Source organism: Bubalus kerabau, chromosome 19 (genome assembly GCF_029407905.1).
Source record: "Bubalus kerabau isolate K-KA32 ecotype Philippines breed swamp buffalo chromosome 19, PCC_UOA_SB_1v2, whole genome shotgun sequence".
Taxonomy (NCBI): domain Eukaryota; kingdom Metazoa; phylum Chordata; class Mammalia; order Artiodactyla; family Bovidae; genus Bubalus; species Bubalus kerabau.
Window position 1 is genome coordinate 36,647,007 of NC_073642.1, and position 23,479 is coordinate 36,670,485.

Sequence of the window (23,479 nt, forward strand, 5' to 3'; positions counted from 1 at the left end):
AATTAATAGACTGACTAAATGATATGTGATGAGATAAATAATCGTCAAAAAAGGAGACAGAAAAATTCACAGCATGAACATAGAATGGAAAAAATCAACTAAAAGAGGATGAAACAAATCTTAAAGAAACAGAGCAATGATGCAGTAGAGAAGAGAAAATTAAGTTTTCAAAAGATGCCTTGATCCTTCTCAGAAAGGGAAGGTGGATAAATCATAGCTAAAAGGAAGGGATATAACTGAGATTTAAGTTATAAGAGACCAATCAAAAAAGCCACTGATAGAAGTATATCACAGAGAAGGCCCTGGCACCCCACTCCAGTACTCTTGCCTGGAAACTCCCATGGACGGAGGAGCCTGGTGGGCTGCAGTCCATATGGTCGCTAAGAGTCGGACACGACTGAGAGACTTCACTTTCACTTTTCACTTTCATGCACTGGAAAAGGAAATGGCAACCCACTCCAGTGTTCTTGCCTGGAGAATCCCAGGGACAGGGGAGCCTGGTGGGCTGTCATCTATGGGGTCTCACAGAGTCAGACATGACTGAAGCGACTCAGCAGCAGCAGCAGCAGCAGAAGTATATCATGTAATCCAAAAGGAGTAAACAATAGATGGTGACAAAGGACTCAAAGCTGTTTTGTAACTAGCTCAAAATCTAATTCTTTTCAGTAATTCTGCTGTTTGCAAAAATCTATTTCGACAATCCAGCCACTATCATTAGACAGAGATTATCAAAATGTTTCAATAGAGAATTCCATCTCCTGAGCCATTACCAGGAGAAACAAAGTTCTACATCAAACATCTTGACAGCATTATGTGGACCAAACAAAATACATCTGCAGATTCAATCCTGCCTATAGGCAATCGGCATGTAACCTTTATTTCAACACCATTCAACATCTATAAAAATTATGAAGAAGGACTCTGCTCCCTCCCCATCACCTCCAGTGAACTACATTACAGATCCACAGGTGGGGCCAAGGAAAGCTAGGGAATTGCATTACTGTGAGAAGTTTATTAAACATGTTAATTTGTTTATGTCAGAGTGATATATTCATTATTCTAAAACTAACATGATTAGCCCTTAATAATGGTGACATGTGTCAATAGAAGGGATGCCAAATTAAGAATTGATGGGTTAAGAGAAAAACAATTAAGAAATCAGTCAATTGATGTGATTTGCACAGTGTCTCTGACCAATAAAGGTGGAAAGACAAGGGTATTAATGGTAAGACAAGTTCGCATTTCACCTATTTGTAGCCTGCCTCTAATATAGAGCTCTAGCCTACCACAGCTAGAATTCTCTCTCCAATTACAAATCCCTTGACTGATAGACACCACCATTCTGCTAGCAGAATGCATCATGCCTTAGCCTGCAGGGAAAAGAGATGTGATTTCATTGTTACACTTATTAGAGAACCAACTCCATTTAACAGCATTATGAACAGAAACTAAGTGCTAAGTGGGTATAGATGACTCCACTAGGCCTTATAAAACAGTCATAGACTAATAGCTTCAAACAAATCCTTCAAAACAAATGTGTAGTCCAGGATTCAAAACAGATACAGAATTCCATCATTAGTGATAAATGTGGTTTTTCAGCCTTGTTCCTCAGTCACAAATAGATGCTTAACAACAGAAGGAGAAATTTTATATAGGCTATAACATGAAATGCTTCCTTTTCATAGGATATTAAATCTCATATGCAAGTAATATGGACTCTTCTCACCTTTTCATTAAGGTGGAAAAATGATTGAATTGTCTCTATGAAGTGGGGACTCTTATTGAACTTCAGTCTGACTATGCTAAAAAAAACAAAAAACTTATGATGATGAGATTCTTAAATTCACAAAGGAAATTTGTCCTGTGTCTAAGTGTCTTTTCTCAACATGTCTCTCTTTAACCTAAATCTCCTGTTGTTTCAGTTTAATACCATTTATTCTGGTTTGCTCCCCAGCGGCCACACCAACTAAAGGTAACCCTACCTCTGGGAGTGAAAGTGCAGTCCTGGACAGGCAGGATTATCAAGGCCACTAGTGAAGGAGAGGAGAAAAGAAAATGCCTCAGGTGGTCACAAACGGTCCAAATCCAATGTAAATGGCATGACACATTCAGTATTTATAACAAATGGTCTAAACCAATAAACACTCTAAGTGTTTCAGTGGGTAAGAATAGGGGATATGAGGAAAGAGAAGTGAGAGATGATATACTATTTATGAGAACATTTGAAATGATTCTCTGAAAATTTCCTATAACTGATTCTTAAATTGATAATTTTTAAGTTCATGGAAAAGACCTTTAAGATGTAAAAGCTTATGAATTCACAGAGTACAGTTTAAGCATGACAAATTAATTTCCTTATTGCATAGAATTGTTAGACCATGGACTGGATGAGACTATTCCCAGGTTTCTGGGCTCCCTACCACTTGGTGGATAAATGTGGGTTGACAACAGACTGGTTCCAAATCGGGAAAGGAGTACGTCAAGATTGTATATTGTCACCCTACTTATTTAACTTATAAGCAGAGTACATCATGAGAAACGTTGGGCTGGATGAAGCACAAGCTGGAATCAAGATTGATGGGAGAAATATCAATAACCTCAGATATGCAGATGACACCACCCTTATGGCAGAAAGCGAATAAGAACTAAAGAGCCTCTTGATGAAAGAGAAAGAGAAGAGTGAAAAAGTTGGCGTAAAACTAACATTCAGAAAACTAAGATCATGGCATCTGGTCCCATCACTTTATGGCAGATAAATGGGGAAACACTGGAAACAGTGACAGACTTTATTTTGGGGGGCTCCAAAATCACTGCAGATGGTGACTGCAGCTATGAAATTAAAACACGTTTACTCCTTGGAAGAAAAGTTATGAACAATCTAGACAGCATATTAAAAAGCAGAGACATTACTTTGCCAACAAAGGTCCATCTAGTCAAGGCTATGGTTTTTCCAGTGGTCATGTATGGATGTGAGAGTTGGACTATAAAGAAAGCTGAGCACCGAAGAATTGATGCTTTTGAACTGTGGTGTTGGAGAAGACTCATGAGAGTCCCTTGGACTGCAAGGATATCCATCCATTCCATCCTAAAGGAAATCAGTCCTGAATATTCACTGGAAGGACTGATGATGAAGCTGAAACTCCAATACTTTGGCCACCTGATGTGAAGAACTGACTCATAGGAAAAGACCCTGATGCTAGGAAAGATTGAAGGTGGGAGGAGAAGGGGACGGCAGAGGATGAGATGATTGGATGGCATCACCGACTCAACGGACATGAGTTTGAATAAACTCTGGGAGTTGGTGGTAGACAGGAAGGCATGGTGTGCTTCAGTCCATGGGTTTACAAAGAGTCAGACACGACTGAGCAACTGAACTGAACTAAACTCAACTGAAGACTGAAGGAAGACAAGTTTAAGAAGAAAGAGAATAAATTAAATTTGAGATATGATGATATACCCATGTGGCTTCCCAGATGGCTCAGTGGGTAAAAAATCCGCCTATAATGCAGGAGACGAGGGTTCGATCCCTGGGTCAGGAAGATCCTCTAGTGGAGGGCACGGCAACCCACTCCAGAATTCTTGCCTGGAGAATCCCATGGACAGAGGAGTCTGGTGGGCTTTGGGGTTGCAAAGGGTTGAACATGACTGAAGTGACTGAGCACATGCATGCATGAGATACCCATGTGGAGCTATTAGACAACTGGATACCAAAACGTGGAGATCAGAAGTCAAGCTTGGGTTGGAGAACTACAGTTGGAAAAACATATATGGAGACGAAGGAGAAAAAAGTAACTGGATAGGTAAGAGAAAAATTTGGACCGGGTTGTGTCATAGGAGTCAGAGAAGAAACGTTTCAAGAAGGCTATGATGGTAACTGTATTGAATGCTGCCAAAGAGTTGAGTTGGATGAGGAAAGAAATGTTTCTATTATGTTTGAAGATGTGGTATTATTCTATTGACATGGTATGGAAAAATACCTTAACTGTAATTTTTCTTTTTCTTATTTGTAACTTCAGTTTCTCAGCTGTTACCAGCAATGACAACTGATGTCATTTTGTTACGATGAATACCCAGCTTTTTCTTATTGCAAAATATCTCCCGCTGGCCAAAAGAGAATTCACACCTTAGTTAACTGGGGAATCTCCAAGGATGCTGACATTATCTATAAAACAGTATTGGCTATTGTTTGCTACCAGTAGGGATGGAAACTTACCACATCTGCTGCCAATGAAATACGAGAGTGGTGCACAACACTGACCTAGCGGCTGCAGGGAAGCATCTCTGAATATACAGGCAGATCCATCCCCCAGTTGTATTCAGTTTAGAATATGCCATATAAAGCTGCTTGGACACTAAAGTTTATAGAACATACTGAAGCAGTCCTATTCTCAGAGAATACACTTGTCTTCAGAATGGCTGAAGTTAGCATGAGCTCAGCCATCGCTATTGGAGAAGGAAATGGCAACCCACTCCAGTATTCTTGCCTGGAAAATCCCATGGACAGAGGAGCCTGGCAGGCTACGGTCCATGGGGTCACAAAAAGTTGGACACGACTGAGTGTCTGAGCATCAGCCATTGCTATAGCTGGCAAACTAGTCCTCTATGCACCATCACTGAGCTTCCGCTCTTTGGGAAGTTCTATCTTAGGGGATTCTCTGTCCTTCTAGCAATCCAGCATCTTTCACTGACCTCCCAGCGCATCAGATTTACATGAACACGGTGGAAGCTCACTGAACTCTTCAATTTCTTTGCAAATTAAAGGCTACAAATAGGGAGGTTGGAGCATGCACCATTTCACTGGTGTAGGAGCTCTCTCCTTCACTCATTTAAGATACTTTATTACATACATTCACATCACTTCTATGAAGCTTGAAAGGATTCTAACAGAATCATAATAAAAATAAGCCTCAGAGAGGCCAAATAACTTGTCCAAAGGCAAACAGTGTTTGAGTGGACAAGGTAAAACTTAAATCCAGACCTAACTGATTTATTTTTAAAAACAGCTTTTTGAAGTACAATTGTCATGAAATATGCTGCATATATTTAATGTGTCAATGTTGATAAAATTTAAATACGTATACCCATGAAACTATCACCACAATTAAGAAAATGAATATATATGTCCCTAACAAACATTTGTTCATGCTCTTTTGTTATACTTCCATTCTACCTCTCCCTGACACCCTAACCCCAGGCAACCAATCACCTATTTTCTGTCAGAATAGATTAATTTGCATTTTCTAGGATTTTATACAAATGAATATTTATAGTATGGACTCATTTCTCACTTTTTTTCACTTGGCATTATTTTGAGGTTCAGCATTTTGTACACTTATATTCTTATTCATTGCTGAATAGCGTTCCATTTTATAGATACACCAAAATTTATTTATTCATTCACTGATGGATAGATATTTGGATTATTTCCCATCTGGGGTCATCACAAATAAAGCCACTCTGAATATTAACGTGCAATGTGAAGTCTTTGTATGAACATATGCTTTCCTTGGGCGATTCTGTGAGTATATGTTTAACTTTTTAAAAAAACTTCAAAACAGTTTTTCAAAGTAGTTTCTAAGATTTTCCATTCAGTTTGAGAGTGTATGAGAATCCCCGGTTCTTACATACCATCACCAATATTAAATATAATCTCTATTTTAACTATTTTAAGAGTTTTGTTGAAGTATCTCAGTATGAGCTTCATTTGTGTTTCCTAGTGACTAGTGATGTGAGCATGGTTTTGCTTGCTTACTTTCTATCAGTGTATCTTTGAAGAAGTGTTGGTTCTTTTGTCCTCTTTGTATTGGGCTACTTCTTTTATTATTAAGTTTTGTGTTCTGAATACAGTTTTTCAAATCAGATACATAATTTTCAGATATTTTCTACCATTTTAAAAATGGTATCTTCTAAAGACTTTCATTTTCTTAACAATGTCTTTCAAAGAGTAGGAACTGATCATTTCAATGAAGTACAACTTACCAATGTTTTGTTTCATTGATCATAGTTTTTGTTTAATTAAGGAAATCTGCCTAACTCAAGGTCGCAAAGATTTTCCTGCATGTGTTATTCTAGAGGTTTTACAGTTTTAGGTTTTACATTTAGGTATACGAGCCATTTGGAACAATTTTTGTTGCCAGCTTAAGGTATGGATTTATGCTTACTTGTTTTGCTTATGAGTATCCTTTGGGGCTTCCCTGGTGGCTCAGTGGTAAAGAACCCACCTGCAATGCAAGAGATGCAGGAGATGCTGGTTCAATCCCTGAGTTGGGAAGATCCCATGGAGGAGGGCATGGCAACCCATGCTAATATTCTTGCCTGGAGAATCCCATGGATAGAAGAGCCTGGCAGGATACAGTCCATAGGGTCACAAAGAGTCAGACACGACTGAAGCAACTGAGCATGCACACATCCTTTAGTTCTAGAACAATTTGTTAAAAGATTATCCCTACTCTATTGAATTTTCCTTCAGTGTTGTGTGTGTGTATATATATATACACACACATATACAAATATATATGGACCTATACTGGACTTTTTATTCTGTTTCTTTGATCTATTTGCCTATATTTAAGTCAGTTTTGCATTGTTTTGATTATTATCTTTTTATTAAGTTTTGAATTCAGGTATTGTTAATCTCTCAATTTTACTTTTTTATTTTTCTAGGTTTTTTGGGCTAATCAACATCTTTTACATTTCCATTGGACTTGTAGAATCAATTCATTGATTTTCTCAAAAAAAAAAAAAAAGTCTGCCAGGATTTTGATTGTGATGGTGTTGAATCTATCGATCAATTTAAGGAAAACTGACATCTCAATAGTATTGAGCCTTCCAATCCATAAAGGTGGTCATTTTTTTCATTTAAGTTCTTTTTAATTTCACTAAATAATGTTTTACAGTTTTTGGTTTAGAGGCTTTACATATCTTTTGCCAAATTTGTCCTTAAGTCTCTAATATTTTTGGATGTTATTATAATTGGTATTCTTAATTATAATTTCCTTTTGTTTGTTACCAGTATATAAAAATACATTTAAAATGCTTGATATTGTATCCTGAAACCTTGCCAAGATTACTAAATTATGTCATTTTAGATATACTGTACATTTTCTACAAAGATTATAATGTCTGAGTATAGTGTTTTACTTCTTTCTTTTCAGTTAGATGCCTCCTATGTCTTTTTCTTGCTTAATGCACCACCTAAACTTGTACTCCTACTTCTTCATTTATTCATTCAACAAATATTTTTTGATTGCCTATTGTGCATGAGCCATAGTTACAAGTAAGATGAATTCAGTGTGAATGAGACAAGGAGGGTGAGTACATGTTGTCATGGAATTTACAACAATTATTCAATTGTTTAACAAAATAGATGTATTTAAACATGAGTGTTAATATAAATAGTGTTAGTCACTCAGTTGTGTCCAACTCTTTGCAACCCCATGGACTGTAGTCCGCCAGGCTCCTCTGTCCATGGAGTTCTCCAGGCAAGAATACTAGAGTGGGTTGCCATTTCCTTCTCCACAATATACATAAGGAATAGCCAATAAAAATAGGAATATTTAACCTAAAATATAGCATAGAGAAGATAATTATGCTTTTCAAATATTCAAGGGAGTATCTGGCAGAAGTGGATTATTTTCTTCCTGTATAATTTCAGAGAACTTAACTGGGATTAGTGGTGGAAAGTGGAAGAGAGATATTAAAGCATTTGTTGCCACAAAAATATTTGATATTAAAACAAACTGCTTCATAATAATCTTGCTAGGAAAAGTTTATCCAGAGGCTGGATAATCTTTCATGAGTGAGATACCATAGAGAGGCACCATTCTTAGGTAGAAGACATAGCTAAAAGGATTACCAGAGTGGTTTCCAATTTGGATGATCTAAAATTCCTTTGTTTTTAAATGAGATTACCCCCACCCCCGCCCCACTGTGGGTTGGTTTTTTTTTTTTTTGGCTGTGCAGTCTTGGTTGTGGCACCTGGGATCATCAATCTTTGCTGCAGTATACAGGATTTTTAGTTGCAGCATGAGAACTCTAAGTTGCAGCTTATGGGATCTAGTTCCCCGACCAGGGATCTAACTCAGACCCACTGCACTGAGAACACGAAGTCGTAACCACCAGATCACCAGGTAAGTCCTAGAAATTCTTTATCTGCAAAGATGAATGAGATAAGGCCTTTGTTTTTATTATGCTTACAATCTCCTCCTCAGAAAGAAAGAAAGATAGATATATGATAGAGACAAATAACACAGTTCAAATTATGGTTCAAGACACCAAATGAAGATACTTAGACAAAGTAGGATGCAATTAATGGCTAAAATAAATGGGACAGATCATATACTCAGTAAGAATTGTTCAGACATTTTCTGTCAATCAAATTTTTATATACATACATATATATATATATATATATATAAATAAATAATATTGTTTTGTTCACACATTCCAGCCTCTCTCCAAAATTCCTATCTGCCTTGAGTGTCCCTTCCTTTCCTTTACATAGCTTCTAATTCTTAATTCCTCCTTCAGTGTTGATCTTAAATCCCAAAAGCATCCTTCACGAAGATCCTCTCAAAATTCTAGTCTTCTGTGGTCATTCTCTTTTCTCATCGATTGTTTACACTTTAGTTAAATCATCAGGAAAGAAAATAAGTCTTACATCTCTAAGTAGGTCTAACATTCAAAACATGCACTCATTCAATGGGAGCTAATATTATTATAATGGGAACAATGCATAAAGGGGATTCCCAGGTGGTGCTAGTGGTAAAGAATCCACCTGCCAATGCAGAAGACTCAAGAGATGTGGGTTCAACCTCCTGGGCTGGGAAGACCCCTTGGAGGAAATGGCAACCTACTCCAATATTTTTGCTTGGGAAATCCCATGGACAGAGGAGCCTGGCAGGCTATATATAGTCCACAGAGTCACAAAGAGTCAGATGTGGCTGAGCACATATGCAACTAACTTAATAATGCAAAAGAGAGACCAGGGAGAAAAGACCATGATGATGACTTTGGGTAGCACAGTTAGAAAATATTCTTTAGAGGAGGTAGAATTTTACCTCCTACTTCTCTCCTGATTCACTGATACATTTAGCCATTCAATAAATATTCATTGATGACTTCTAAGTCACATCCTGTCAAAGACTGAGGACACAAAAAAGAACAAGGCAGACATGGCACCCTGACTCAAGAGCTTACATTCTAACTATAGAAATAAGGACAAGGACAAAAAAAAAAAAAAATTACAAATCATTAAGGAAACAAGCCGGAGACTAATTTTGCATAGAATGGTTAGGAATAGATTTTTTGAGGAAATGATAGGCTGGAACTTGATGAAATGAACATGCAGACAGTGTTGGGAGCAGGGCAGTTAGGGTACATTTAGGCAGAGTAAAGAGCTTCTGCAAAACTTGTCATGTGAGAATGACCTTAAGTTTTTTTCTGGGAATGAATAGAAGGTTACGTGGCTGCATCTGTTGGCAAAAGGGGAGGTGGGGAAAGATGATCTTGGAGAGGTATATGGGCCCGGGATGTGTGAGGCTTTGAGGGCCTTGGGGAGGAGCTCAGATTTCCTTTTAAGTAAAAGGGAAGACATTACAGGAGTTTAAGCAGGAAAGTGACATGACCTCCTGGTTTAAATTTTTTTGAGAACATTGATTGCTCTATAAGAAATGGACTGACAAGAGTATGGAGTTAGAAGGCAGTTGGGAGTAACCCAGAGAAGAAATGACACTTTCTTGAACACGGTTGAAGTAGCAGGATGGAAGAGAAATCAACAACCTTTCATTGTGCAACCTGATGTGGCTGCTTTAAGTTAACCCTTTGAGCTTTAAGAATATTAGAATTCTGCTCTTTTAAGACTCAGATACTGGCTGGAAGCAATGATTTGTTTTTACCAAGGAAATACTTTGTTCTCTATTTGGATGCTATTTGTTTATGGTGGCTTGGGAGAGGGCTGCAGAGGAATGAGGTTTAGGGACGCCCCAGGTCTCCATCAGCCAGTCATTGGTGACACCGCAGATGACCCTCCCCAGCACAGCTTTCTGCTGCACTGGCAGCAATGTGACCTGCTCCTCTGCAGTGTCAAGGAGCTCTAACTGCTACAGGATCTAGTCTGGCATAATGCTTGCTTGATTAAGAAACACCATTAGGCTCCATTCATTATCAAAGGCAACAATCTGGCCAAGATGGTGACTCACGTTGTATAGCTAGAGGTCAATCTGAATACATGGGCACACCCAGATGGATAAAAAAAATAAATTTCATAGTTTGGGGAACACTGCCCCCTCCTGTGACACAATGTTGGCATTTGAACAGAAACAATTCTAAAAGAACAGGAAGACCATACATTTTGGGATGGAGCTGCTTGTACAGCTAGGAAATATCTTGGTCCACTGATAAAGGAGGTTCATTCATGTCCAAGTTGATACTTCCACTTTCTTGAAGTCCATCCTGTCACTTCCTTCAAGCCCAATCTCAGTCCCAAGTTTTCATCAGCTGCCTTTAGAACTGTAGGCAGCAGGACTGGGTCAGAAACCTTATGTTAAACCCAACTAACTGTGTGCAGATATTTTGAGAATAAGAGGTTCATTGTTTCAGTAAAATTTAGTGGCAAAGGTTTGTTTATCCAATCCTATCACCTTCTATACCTGATACAGCATAGGAGAGAAATTGCCTACTGAGCTTTCAGCACAGTGACTATAGCCTCGCTGGTTCAGAGAATAGGATCCTTGCCCTCCTGTTTTTCTCTAACAAGATGGGCACATGTCTATTTAGTCCATTGCTTCAAAAATTGGGCCTCCAAGAAGTATATTAGTGCTGTTTAGTGCCGCTCTGGTGGCCCAGTGGTAAAGAATCCACCTGCCAATGCAGGAAATGCCAGTTTTATCTCTGGGTCGGGGAAGATCCCCTGGAGAAGGAAATGGCAACCCACTCCAGTAATCTTGCCTGGGAAATTCCATGGATAGACAGCCTAGCAGGCTACAGTTCTTGAAGTTGCAAAGGGTCGGGCATGACTGAGCGATTGAACACACACATGACATAGCCCACATCCAACAGGAAGTTAAATGGAAACCGAACTTTCAAAAAACCCAATTCATTCAATTCAAAAACTTCCCTATGTGGACATGACAAAATATGAGAAGGTAGCTCCCAACAACCTTTCAGGAAGGTTGTTCCATTCTTAAAGCCGTAAGAAAGAGTGGACCCACGTCTGTGCCTCTGAACACCCTGCCTGAACATGGTAATTGGGATGGCTATAGCAGCCTCGGTGCTGACCAGAAAGTTGGAGTGGATTAGAAAGGCACGCAGACTAGGGTTCTTCTAGGATATCCAGGACTACTGGACTCCTTTTTCCTTGGGGTGGGGGGCTTTTTTATGTGAGATAATTTTATTGTTGAAGCCAGTTGTCACCTCAGCTTCAAATTTTCCTCCTGGTGGAATGGGTGACTCCTGGGAGTCAACTAGAAGAGTTGACTCAAAGTTTTAAAGCATAGAGGGACCAAGGCCATTAAGGATGCTCCCAGTGAAACTAATGTGTCCCCATGGCAGACGGTACCTCATTCCTCAGCTGATTTGCAGGAAGACTCGGCCCTTCTCAGGTGAATTCATGGGCTGCTGCTCTGATGGTTCTTGAAGTTCCTTCTGACCTTGTGTATGTTCCTTCACACGCACTCACTCTTCCTTGATGTTTTATTTTCTGTTTGACAAGTTCTACCTGTTAATGGGAGAAAGATGCAAACATTTAAAGAATCACTTGCAATCCTAACATTCAGATAATGTTTAATATTATCTTGGCATATAATACTTTATATGTATTTCTGATTCATATTTACCCCTTTAAAATTTGAAAACCATATCACATATAAAGTTTTACATCCCCCCATTTGAACTATATAATAAGCATCTCTATATATTTCTAAGTATATTTTGAAAGCTTAAAAAAGTGTCCTTTGATTTGGGCAATGTCTCCAGGCACCTGTTGAAGGTATTTGGGGATGAGGCAGATAATTTTCTGTCTTAATTTAAAAAATTTATTTCTCACTACCATTTCTAGATTTAATCTAGAAAAGTAGATTGATGGGACTTCTCTGGTGGTCCAGTGGTTAAGACTCCGCAATTCCACTGCAGGGGGCACACAGGTTTGATTCCTGGTCCCCCTGGTGCCCCTGGTCCAGGAATGCCACGCATAGTGTAGCCAAAAAGAAAAAGAAAAGCGGGTTGTAATTCTGGATGCCTATGCTAGGTCACATTCTCTCTACCTAAAAGATTCTTTCTCTAGCCAACATGAGGACAGCCCATACTCACTGAGCATACAACTCTTCGGAGGAATGCCTTGTGCAGTGGGAGCAAAGCCACAGGCTTTCCGGATTCCCACTCGCTTTGCTAACTAACTGCCTGTGAGATGAACCTAAATATGCTAGTTAGCACCTCTAATCTGCCTTTACCTCCTTTGTAAAATGAAAATAAAAATAAAATCTGTTTCATACAGTCGTGGTAACAACTAGCATAATTCTGAATACAAGGCACTCAGATGTTAGCTTTTTTATTATTATCAAAGTTTTAGGAATATTACCATGAATTGATACTTACCTTCTTTAACTATTCTTCAAAAAAAAAAAAAAAAGGCAGGAATTAAGGAAGGATTCAATAGGCAGTTTTCCCCTCTCTGCCTCACTCGATCGACTCTCCTCTAGAATGTCTATGTGCCTCAGATTCTTATCATGTACAAATCCTCACCAATCCCAGAGAACAGCAGACCTTTCCATAAATGATTTCATAATCACTTGTCTACACGTGATTTCTTCTGCTAGAATGCTCACCCCCTCCTTCACCCACCTGCCAAATGCTTGCTCATCCTTTAATATCTCCTCCTCTGTGGAGCCCTTTCCCAAATCTCCAAAGAGCTGTTGTTCCACTCTTTACACTCCCGCAACACCATTTTTAAACCAATTTCCTTAACATAGCACTTGCCATGATATAGTTGTAACTGATCTGTTTACATGACAATTCTTCCACTGGAGTGCAGGTATTCTTTTTTTTGGGATGGGGGGTGGTCCAGGAACATGTTTTTGTCACCTCCAAAGAGTGTAATAAATGCTTAATGTGTGGGGGAAAAAATGAAATAAAACTATAAACCATACATTTCCCCCAGAGGAAAAAACACAGGGATGTTCAGGAGTCTGAAGGGCAGATCAGTTCCCCTACTCCACTCTCCATGTGTTCAAGACTAGAAAAAGCCCCCAAAGGAGTCGGAAGGAAGGGTTCCATTCAGCACACACCTAATTACAGTCCTCGCTCGATTCTCTCTTACAAATGACAACCATCAAATGCCAAGATGTGACAGAATGACATCTGGCTCTTTGGCAGGCACCCTCGGCAGCGGCGTTAATGACTTGGGAGATGGCTCTGGGTATGTAACACTGTTAAGTTTGTTGTCTGGATTATATTATCCTCTTCGACATCTTTTTACATTGTCCTCTAACTCACTTCTGATTCTGATTCAGTGAAACCTGGACACATTTATCCAAATTTGCCCAATGCCCTTCATGGCCTTGACATCCCAGTCCTTTAATATATTTTCATCAGCTCCTGTACATCATTCACAGAGAGTTGTGAGTGTACTTCACAGCCAGTTTGTATTCTCACTGGCAACTCAAAGGGGAAGGTTTTTGTCATCTGGGAAAAAGTTCTTTAGTGCTCGACCAAATTACATTTTCTAAGATGACCACATTTGGGGCTCCTTTTGAAATCATGCTGTACAAAGAAAAAAAAGCCTCAGTGACTACATATGCTTTGAATTTGAAACCAATATGCAATGCTTCATTAGCTCCCAGGATGAACTATAAAAAGGCAGAGGTTGCAACCATAACAGTCTTGCCTCTGACTGAGAAAAATATATACATTTTAATTTTTTCCTGTGCATTAAAAACAAAGCCTGTATCTGAAATTTCATCCAGTTTTCAGAAATGATGCATTTAATTTCAGTCCTGAGTTCTTTTATTTTTTCCTTTTTTTTTTTTTTTAATTTCTCACCATATAGAAATAGGAGGCCAAACTAGGAAAACAGAATAGTATGAGAAACAAAATCCCCAAAGCTTCCTCTTCCATATCAGTTGTTATTGTGATTTTGGAAGAGGTCAAAATTTATCAAGCTTGCATATATGAAAATGTTAAAAATATTAACAGAAATGTTAGAATCCAAATGGCAAATCCTTATAATATAAATCAGCCCCTGGAATCAATAGGCTGAAATGTTAGCTTCATTCTATGGGTATTTTAACTATTTAAAAAAATTTTGCTTACAAAATAACTGCAATACTCACAACTGAAAAAAATCATATTATCTAGTGCTTTGACTTATTGGAGAAACATTTATGTGTAGAACCAATACATTCATCATGTGTAATTGGAAATTAATGAAACAGTATTTATACTGTTTATATTTTTACTTTTTTTTTTTCATTTAAGCATGCCATCTTAAAATGTATTATACTTATTTAAAATGCTGATGGAAATCAAAGATATAGGATTATGAAATGTCAAATATAAAATTAAAAAGAGAAGGATTATTTTCAAAACTCTATACAGTAGTTCTCAATTATACCATGGTACTCTCTAATTCTTCAAAATTCTGAAGTGATTTGTAGGAAATAGAAATGTCCATGGTTCAAATCCTGTGAGCTTCAAATAGCATATATTTTGTTTGTTTCCATGAAAGAGACAATAGACATCAGAACATAATGTACTAAAATGGTTTTCTATTAACTAGCTTGATGAGGAATAAATAATGGGATCTTTCCAAAAGTTGTCAGTCTTTGACCAAAGTTTCCTGTGCCTTGGTTTAACAAAACTTCAATTTCCATAAATATATCGATGCCTCCAGAAAGGTGTGAACAGATGCTTCATCTCTACATTGTGTACATAAATGTACGTTCTGAGATGTAAATTGATCAAACTGTAGAAACAAATCATTTAAGATTCGTGCAGTGATTAATAACAGAAGCCAGTAATCAAATCTCCCTGCCACCAGCACATCTGTTACAGAGAGTTTCTAGTTTGCCCTATTATGCAAATGTGCAATAAAACAAATACGTTACTTAATTTAGCAGCTGGTTCAAAAACATTATTTTAGGCGATTTCTTTAGGTTTTGTGTACTTTTGCCATTGATAGTGGTTAATGTGAACTAATTCAATTGTTTATGAGATGAGGGCTTCTACATAAAAAGTAGCCCCCGGGGAAAGCCAGCCTTTTGAAAGTCATTTTGACCCTCGTCTCTGAGAACCAAACACTGAGGCAAACACAAAATAAGTCATGGCTCTCAAGGCTTCCACTCAGAAAGCACAGGATTCTTAAATGGTTTAAAATGGAAACTCCCTTGATTTCCCTGTTCTTGAGAATAGAGGAAAATCCTCAGTGCTAGAACTTGCTGGCTTTGGAATTTAATTTTTTTAAGCTGAAGTTGTTTTTACATTAAAAAAAATCTGGACACAAAAAAAGAAATTTTACAGGTACCTTGTACTGTATGCTCTGATGTTTTCCTGGCAAAAGGTAGGAGGATCTCATGGAATCAGTGGGAACTCTTTGAATAGCTGGTATACTAAAAAGTAGGAAACATGCCTCTCATGAGCTTGAGAATGATATGAAAAACCACAAGCAGGTGGGTTGCGCTCTTAGGAAATGCTCAGAGGGTGCCTTTTAGGCAGTGACCAAACTTGTATTTGTGAGACCAGTTGAGGGAGGAGATGAGGAAAGGGAACGATGGCATCAAGCACAGCCACCCACAGAGTCTTCAGTAGCTGGAGAGCAGGCAAGAAAAGAATAGCCGTGAGTGTTCAGCAGTGGAGCTAACTAAAATGGTAGCTGGAGAACAAGGAGTCACATGTTACTCTCGAGTTTTAAGTTGTTTGAAGACTGCTGCCTTACTTGGTACAGGGGATAGTTGAAAAGCAATATCTATGCCCAGTTCATATTCAGGGTCTCTTAGTTAATATGCAGAATCTCAAGTGCCTTCCACTGTGGGTCCATAGGACTGCTTTAAAGGACCCTTTAATTAGTTATTTTTAGATCCATCTTTACCAATGGCTGAGCTTCCCTAGTGGCTCAGACCGTAAAATTGTCTGCTTGCAATGCCAGAGACCAGGGTTCAATCCCTGGGTCGGGAAGACCCCCTGGAGAAGGAAACAGCAACCCACTCCAGTACGCTTGCCTGGAAAATTCCATGGATGGAGGAACCTCATAGGCTATATATAGTCCATGGGGTCACAAAGAGTCAGACACGACTGAGTGACTTCACTTTCACTTAACAATGGCTAAAATCTATGGCTCTAAGGTGAGGAATTACATACATGCTTACATGTTTAATAATATAATATCTATAATAATCTAAATAATCAATATTTATCGAATACCTGCATTAGCACCACCTTATAAAACATCCTTACAAACAATATCTCTTTTGAGCTTCATATTTTGCCAGTGTGGGTAGTGGGGCTCAAAGTGACTTGCTTAAGGGCACAGGATGTTGGGACAGAAACTAAGGACTAATTCCAAAGCCCATGTTCACACTTACGTTACTAAAGTTAAATTTCATTAGAAGACCTGAGGAAAAAGACAAATTGTGGAGTATGTCCTCAGAACCATAGATGGAAGAGGGAGAAACTTCAGTTTTCTTAGTAAATACTCAACTTCATGCTCTGCAACCATACTGAGACTTCAAATTCAAACATTAACATTAAAAGAGAAAATACAGGGACTTCCCTGGTGGTCCAGTGGTTGAGAATCCACCTTCTTATGCAGGCTATGAGGGTTTGATCCCTGATCCAGGGAACTAAGATCCCACATGCAACTAAGCCTGAGTACTGCAACTACTGAGCCCTACATACTTGTGAAATGTAGGAGGATCTTACAGTTAAATAGCTGCTATATTAAAAAGTAGGAAACAAGTCTCTTATGAGCTTGAAATTGATATGAAAACCCAGAAGCAGGTGGGTTGCACTTTTAGGAAATGCTCAGAGGGGTGCCTTGCACCCCAACAAGAGAAGCCCTCATGCCATAACTAGAGAAGCGCCCATGTGCCCCAAGTAGAGAAAGCCCATGCACCTCAAAGAAGACCCAGTGTAGCTAATTGGAAGAAAACAAAACAAAAAAAGGCAGATTTAGGATACATGACTGAGAGTAGGCTTTTTGGAAACATGGATTACCCAGTAGACAGACTGTATTATTAAGGATTCTCCAGAGAAAGAGAACCGATAGGATGTGTGTATATATATAAAGAGATGTGTTATAAAGGAATTGGTTCCTGTGATTATGGAAGCTGGCAAGTCAAAATCTGCAGTGTGGACCCCCAAATTGGAGACCTAAGAGATGAAGGTGCAGGTGAAATCTGAAGGCACTCGGCTGGAGAATTCCTTCCTGAACAGGGAGGCCACTCTTCCTGTTCTATTTGGGCATTCAATGATTAGATAAGTCTCATCTACATAATGGAGGGCAATGTGCTTTACTCACAGTTCCCCAACTAAATATACATGTTCATCTCATCCAAAAATGCCTCGCAAGTTAACACATAAAATTAACCATCACACAGACCAAGTTTATACTTAAGTGACAGTGCAAGTGGTTTTGCTCAGTCATGTCCAACTCTTTGCGATCCCATGGACTGTAGCCCACCAGGCTCCTCTGCCCATGGAACTCTCTGCAAGAATACTGGAATGGGTTGCCATGCCCTCCTCCAGGAAATCTTCCAGACCCAGGTCTCCTATATTGCAGACAGACTGAGCCACCGGGGAAACCCTTATACTTAAGACACCAGCAAATTACGGTACTTTAAAAGAAAAAAAAAGACTCTTGAAAATAATCTGATGTGTGATATTTCAGAAAAAAACAATCATCATCAGAAAAAAATTGGACTCTGGCTATCTTATCCTTAATTTTACAGTTTAGCATTTTTAATATTTTGATTAGATGCAGGGTGGAGAGGGACCAAAAAAATCTCCATAATCCACTCTAATATTGTAGTGCTTGGGACCCTTAAAGGCCTTGCCTTCTGGTCATCACTAGAAATTTCAAACCATCACTATATGAATTTTTTCTGTCCAGTGCTTTAGAAGTGATAATGAAAGTGAATTGAATTCATTTGGCAAATATTAGGCCTGCCAACAATATTCTTACTTTCTGTAGAGATTGTGAGGTCAGCATAGCATAAGGGGCAGGAGCAAGACATCGAAGTCACAGAAAGCCTCATTTCCTAACTCTTTTCAACACTTTTCTATCAGTGGGATTTTTGGCAAGTTACATAACTCTCCAAGTTGCAATTTCCATATCTTTAAACTAAAGATAATTGAGCCTATTTCCCACTGCTGTCACGAGGATTAAAGGAGTTAGAGCACTTGGAACTCTGGGCACAGTATCTGACATATGATAACTCAATAAACATTATTCTCGTGATAGCCATAAGAAGAAGAAAATGAGTTAGGGTAAAAGGCATAGCTGTTGGACCAAATCCATCTATACTTTCTACATGTTGCACAATGGATATTCCTGGTAAGGAGGCCACTGAAGAATCATCATGGACCCTATTCCTCTATTTTTGGAGACCATATTCTATATATCAAGCATATTAATAAACTCATATCCCATGTTAAGAGAAGCATTCAGAAGGTAAACTGTTTTATAAGATTTTCTAAAAATACTTTTGCTATAAGAGCTATTTGAAAGGGAACATGTTAGTCACTCAGTCATGTCCAACTCTGCGACCCCATGGATTGTAGCCCACCAGGCTCCTCTTTCCGTGGGATTCTCCAGGCAAGAATATTGGAATAGGTTGCCATTGTCCTCTCCAGGGGATCTTCCCAACCCAGGAATTGAACCCAGGTCTCCTGAATTGTAAGCAGATTCTTAATTTCTTATTTATCAACTTGGAATTTCAGGAATTCCTTAAAAGTAAAAATAATCTAAAATGTTTCTTACAAACTGGAATTTTCATAGAATTTAATGTTTAATGAAGTTGTCAATATTTTGTGTGATAAACAGTTTAATAAACATTTAAAAATTTGGCTGCATTTTAAAAAATATTTTGGAGACAGTAAAGCTGTATACAAGTAACAAATATTCTTGAAAGTTCACAGATCCTAGATATCATTCTTATATTGCATAATGATTCAACGGTCTTGCATAAGTTTTAAGTTCTTCAGAAAAGTAGAAAGAGAGAGAAAGAGTGGGGGTGGGGAGTCAGAAAACCATGCTTCCATCATGAGTTAAAAAGGTGTTTATAAATTTTTACTTTTAATCATGAAACATTTCAAACATACAGAAAAGTATATAAGAAATATAATTCATTCCATTGCTTATTGCATCTCCTGTTTTACTTACAAGATAATGTACTTTCTTCCAGAAGTGTATTCATTAATATCTGTTTGGGCTTGTGTTTGAAGGCTATGCTATGCTAAGTCACTTCAGTTGTGTCCGACTCTGTGCGACCCCATAGACGGCAGCCCACGAGGCTCCCCCATCCCTGGGATTCTCCAGGCAAGAACACTGGAGTGGGTTGCCATTTCCTTCTCCAATGCATGAAAGTGAAAGTGAAGTCGCTCAGTCGTGTCCAACTCTTAGCAACCCCACGGATTGCAGCCTATCAATCTCCTCTGTCCATGGGATTTTCCAAGCAAGAGTACTGGAGTGGGGTGCCATTGCCTTCTCCGGTTTGAAGGCTAGGTTAACTAAATATAAATTTCTAGTCTCAAAGATAATTTTTCTCAGCAATTTGAGGATATCATTCCATTGTCATCTGACCCCTGTTACTGTAGTTGAAGAGTTTGTAGTCAGTCAAATGGTCCTTTGACTATGCTCTGCCTATTAGCTTCTCAGGTTTACTCTTATCTTTGGCATTATGCATTCGGTCCATAGTGTACCTAGGTGCAAATTTTCAAAATTTATTACCTGTTTATTTTTTTCTTTCTGGAATCCTATTAGTGGCATGTTGAACAACCTTATTTTATTTGTTTATTAAACTCCTTTGCATATTTTCTATATTTTTATTTCTCTTGCTTTTATCTGGTAATTTCCTCAGATTTATTTTACAGAGTACAAACATATCCTTATATTTTTTAAGTCTACTATTTAACTCTACCATGATTTTCTTTTCTAGTCCACCCTTCCAAGTTCTTAGACTTATGTGTACATCATAGTGCCAACACTTTGCTTTATCTGGGTCCAGAGCTTCATGTTCTTTCTCTGATGGGGGGTCTAAAATCCAATCTATTATGTTAGTTGGACAATAACCTACTCTAGTCAACTTATGTGTAAATTTACCTTGTTTAAAGATCTTTGTTTTTAGCATCTGAAGATTTATTTTTCTTTTTTGCTAATTCAACTGACTTTTACACTTTTTTTTTTTTTTGGTCTATCAAAATTAGCAGTATTAAATTTTTTTGCTGGAGGATACATTTTAGTCAGTATTACTGGTTAAATTATATATCCCCTAAATTCGTATGTGGATGTCTTAACCCCCAATATGATGGCATTTGTAGATGGGGGTCTTTGAGAGGTAAACAGGTCAAGAGGATGGGACCCTTAGGATTGGATTAATTCTCTGATAAGAAGAGACTCCACAGAGCTTGCTCTCTGTCTCTCCTTGAAAGGAAGATCACAGCAAGATGGCAGCTGTCTGCAAGCCAGAAAGGAAGTTCTTACCAGAACCAGAACATGCTAGCAACCTGATCTGGACTTCTGGACTCCAGAACTGTGAGAAAATGAATTTCTTTTATTTAATCCACCCAGTGTATCATATTTTGTTATGACAGCCATCTTTCTGAAATATTGAGTCTCTAATAACTTGTATTTATTCAATTAATACTGACAAGTTTTAAGAAGAAAAAGTCTTGCTGCTTTTACTTTTAACTTATCAACTCAGGCTCCCTAATATGGATTTGTAGTAAAGTTTGACCTCACCTGAATTCAGATAAACCACAGTATCTGAGCAAGTGATGCACAGTAATTTTAAAAACCTACTAATTTATGTGGAATTGACAGTTCAATGCATGTTAATTCCAAATGGACCACAAGGCAAAGAATCGGATTTGGAAGAATAGCCAATAATAGAATGATTTTACTTTGATGGGCTGAAAAAAAAAACAAAAACAAAAACAGAAAGAAAGACAGCTTCTAAATGGCTTCTGTTTGAATCCAGAAGGCAAGCCATAGAAACCTAATAAAGTGAAAACTTCCATCAAGATTGCAAATAAAATCTTGAGGGTATCTGTATAATCAATAAAAAAAATAGGATGGAGCTATTATTATTGTGGTAAATGTAAATTATTACTAAGTGTCCTCCAGCTAATTTGAAGGACCTTTCACTTTTATGTGACTATAGTAAGAAATGAGAAATTTACTATAGTAAAATATGTAGTATCTATTGCAATCTTAAAGAAATCTGTTGGTTGGCAGCAATATAACCCTGAGGCATTCTGATGAACTGTAAACAATCCAGGCTCTACTGTGTATGCAGAAAAAAAAATATTAGCTTCATATAGGATTGTATTCCTGCCATGTGACCAAAGGCTTTAAAAGCAACTTTTCCTTGCATTTCAGAAGCTGATATTAACAAAATTACTTGGCAATCTGCAGTTGTAAATTGCGACCTCTTGTCATTAGTTGGGTCACTGATGTCCTCCTCTTTTCCTTTTTAAACACTGATGGATTCAATAAAGTAAACACTGACTTTATAAATAAGCAGGGAGTCGGAGCACTAGGTTCTAGTCACTTCCGGAATGGGAAGTAAGCAGAGCAATTACTGAGAGGGGAGGGAAGGGACGCTAGGACTGTAGTCAAGCAGATGATGGAATGAATACCCTATTTAAGTATGCCACGTGTTGCCATGTAAAAGAAACGGTGGGTCACAAGAAACAACAGGAATGCCATAGTGCGTTGATCCCATAATTAAGGGAGAAGACATAAGTCAGAAGCCTCTCAGACCAAATGAGCTTCTCTACCATACACTGTAATTATTACTCTTAGAACTCTCATTCCAATAGGCACTTCACACTGATGATACAGAATACCTTCTTTCAGTATCAAAACTCAAAGAATAAAGTATGAGACAGATTGGAAAGTCAGCTAAAGCTCCCGCTCTTGCAAAGATAGACGGTGGTCATTACTCTATCTTGGCAAAGCCAGAAAAGCAGGGATTTCCACAGGGCAGCATCAAAATTGGCTGACTCTAAAAGAATCCATCACTTTGAAGACATCACATACCAGATGAATTTCTGCCAGTCCTTTCCCAAACTAGGCAGTTAGTAATCAAGGAAGAAAAAGGTTAAACTCCCACCATCACTATCACCACACACAGGTGCACAAGTCCAGTGCAAACAGTGGCATATTGCTCTTCTCTCCTTCTAAAATCTCGCTCCTCATAACGTTTCCAGAATGTATGTGGAAGACATGAACCCCTCTTAGCATTTTTTCTGGCTCATTGTTTTGTTCAGGGTGGAATATGCCCAACTCTGGGCTTCCCAGGTGGCACAGTGGTAAAGAACCCATCTGCCAATGTAGGATATGCAGGAGTTGTGTGTTCGATCCTGGGTCAGGAAGATCCCCTGGAGAAGGGAATGGGAACCCACTGCAGTATTCTTGCCTGGAGAATCCCATGGACAGAGGAACCTGGAGGGCTACAGTCCATAGGGTAGCAAACAGTTGGACACAACTTATCATCTGAGCACACAAACACACATATGTCCAACCCGAGATAATGAAATGATTGGCTAAAGCCATTCTCGACAGTCCCTTCTGTTACTTTAAAAACTCCTAGCCATAGTTATATAAAAACTTCTGTCCAGTGAGATCTGAAAGAAAGTCTGCTATGTAAGTTTCTAGGGAAATATTAGCTTTCTGGATAAAAGGAAACACACATCTCATGTCAGTTTCCCTCTCCCTACCTACTTTGTTCTAGAACACAGTATGGCAGCTGGTGCTGCTGCAGTCTTCTGTGACCCTCAGAGGGAGATGAAGACCATCCAGGCGACATGGACCCTTGCTTACATCACTGAGCTGCTGACCAACACCAGCATTAGCTAACCTCTGGTTTTTAGATTATACAGGAAAAATAAACTCCTCCTTGTTTAAATGACAGAGAAATGTTCTGTTATTTTCAGGCAAATCCATTTCTAACTGATGCAAAATATATGGTACTACCATTTTACATGTTCATTACCTAGTTACCATTAACAAGCATGCAGTACTTAATTTCACATTAACACCAAGGTGAAGGTAGCTATTCACTTCAGATTCCAGGTTTACATACGGGGAAGCTGCCAAGTGAAAATTACTGACTCACCTTGGGATGGTATAAAACCAGATGACTATTTTCAGGCAAAGAAATGCATTCAGTGCATTTCTGCAAATGTCTGCATTCAGTGGTATCAATAAGGAAGCCTGAGTTGCCCAGCACCACCAGCACCATTTGGTCGCCATCCAATGGAACACAAC

The 23,479-nt window shown here is 38.5% G+C and overlaps 1 long non-coding RNA gene across 4 annotated transcripts; it reads left to right on the top strand.

The window, feature by feature from the left end:
• Positions 1-7,961: 7,961 nt before the first annotated feature.
• Positions 7,962-23,128, top strand: LOC129634345 (uncharacterized). 4 transcript variants are annotated; one of them, XR_008705571.1, is made up of 4 exons: positions 7,962-8,129; positions 13,337-13,411; positions 20,642-20,740; positions 22,944-23,128. It is a non-coding gene; the product is annotated as an uncharacterized LOC129634345 (long non-coding RNA). The 4 variants fall into 4 exon arrangements; XR_008705573.1 differs by having other exon boundaries at positions 13,369-13,411; positions 20,638-20,740; XR_008705572.1 differs by lacking the exon at positions 13,337-13,411 and having other exon boundaries at positions 20,638-20,740.
• Positions 23,129-23,479: the final 351 nt, after the last annotated feature.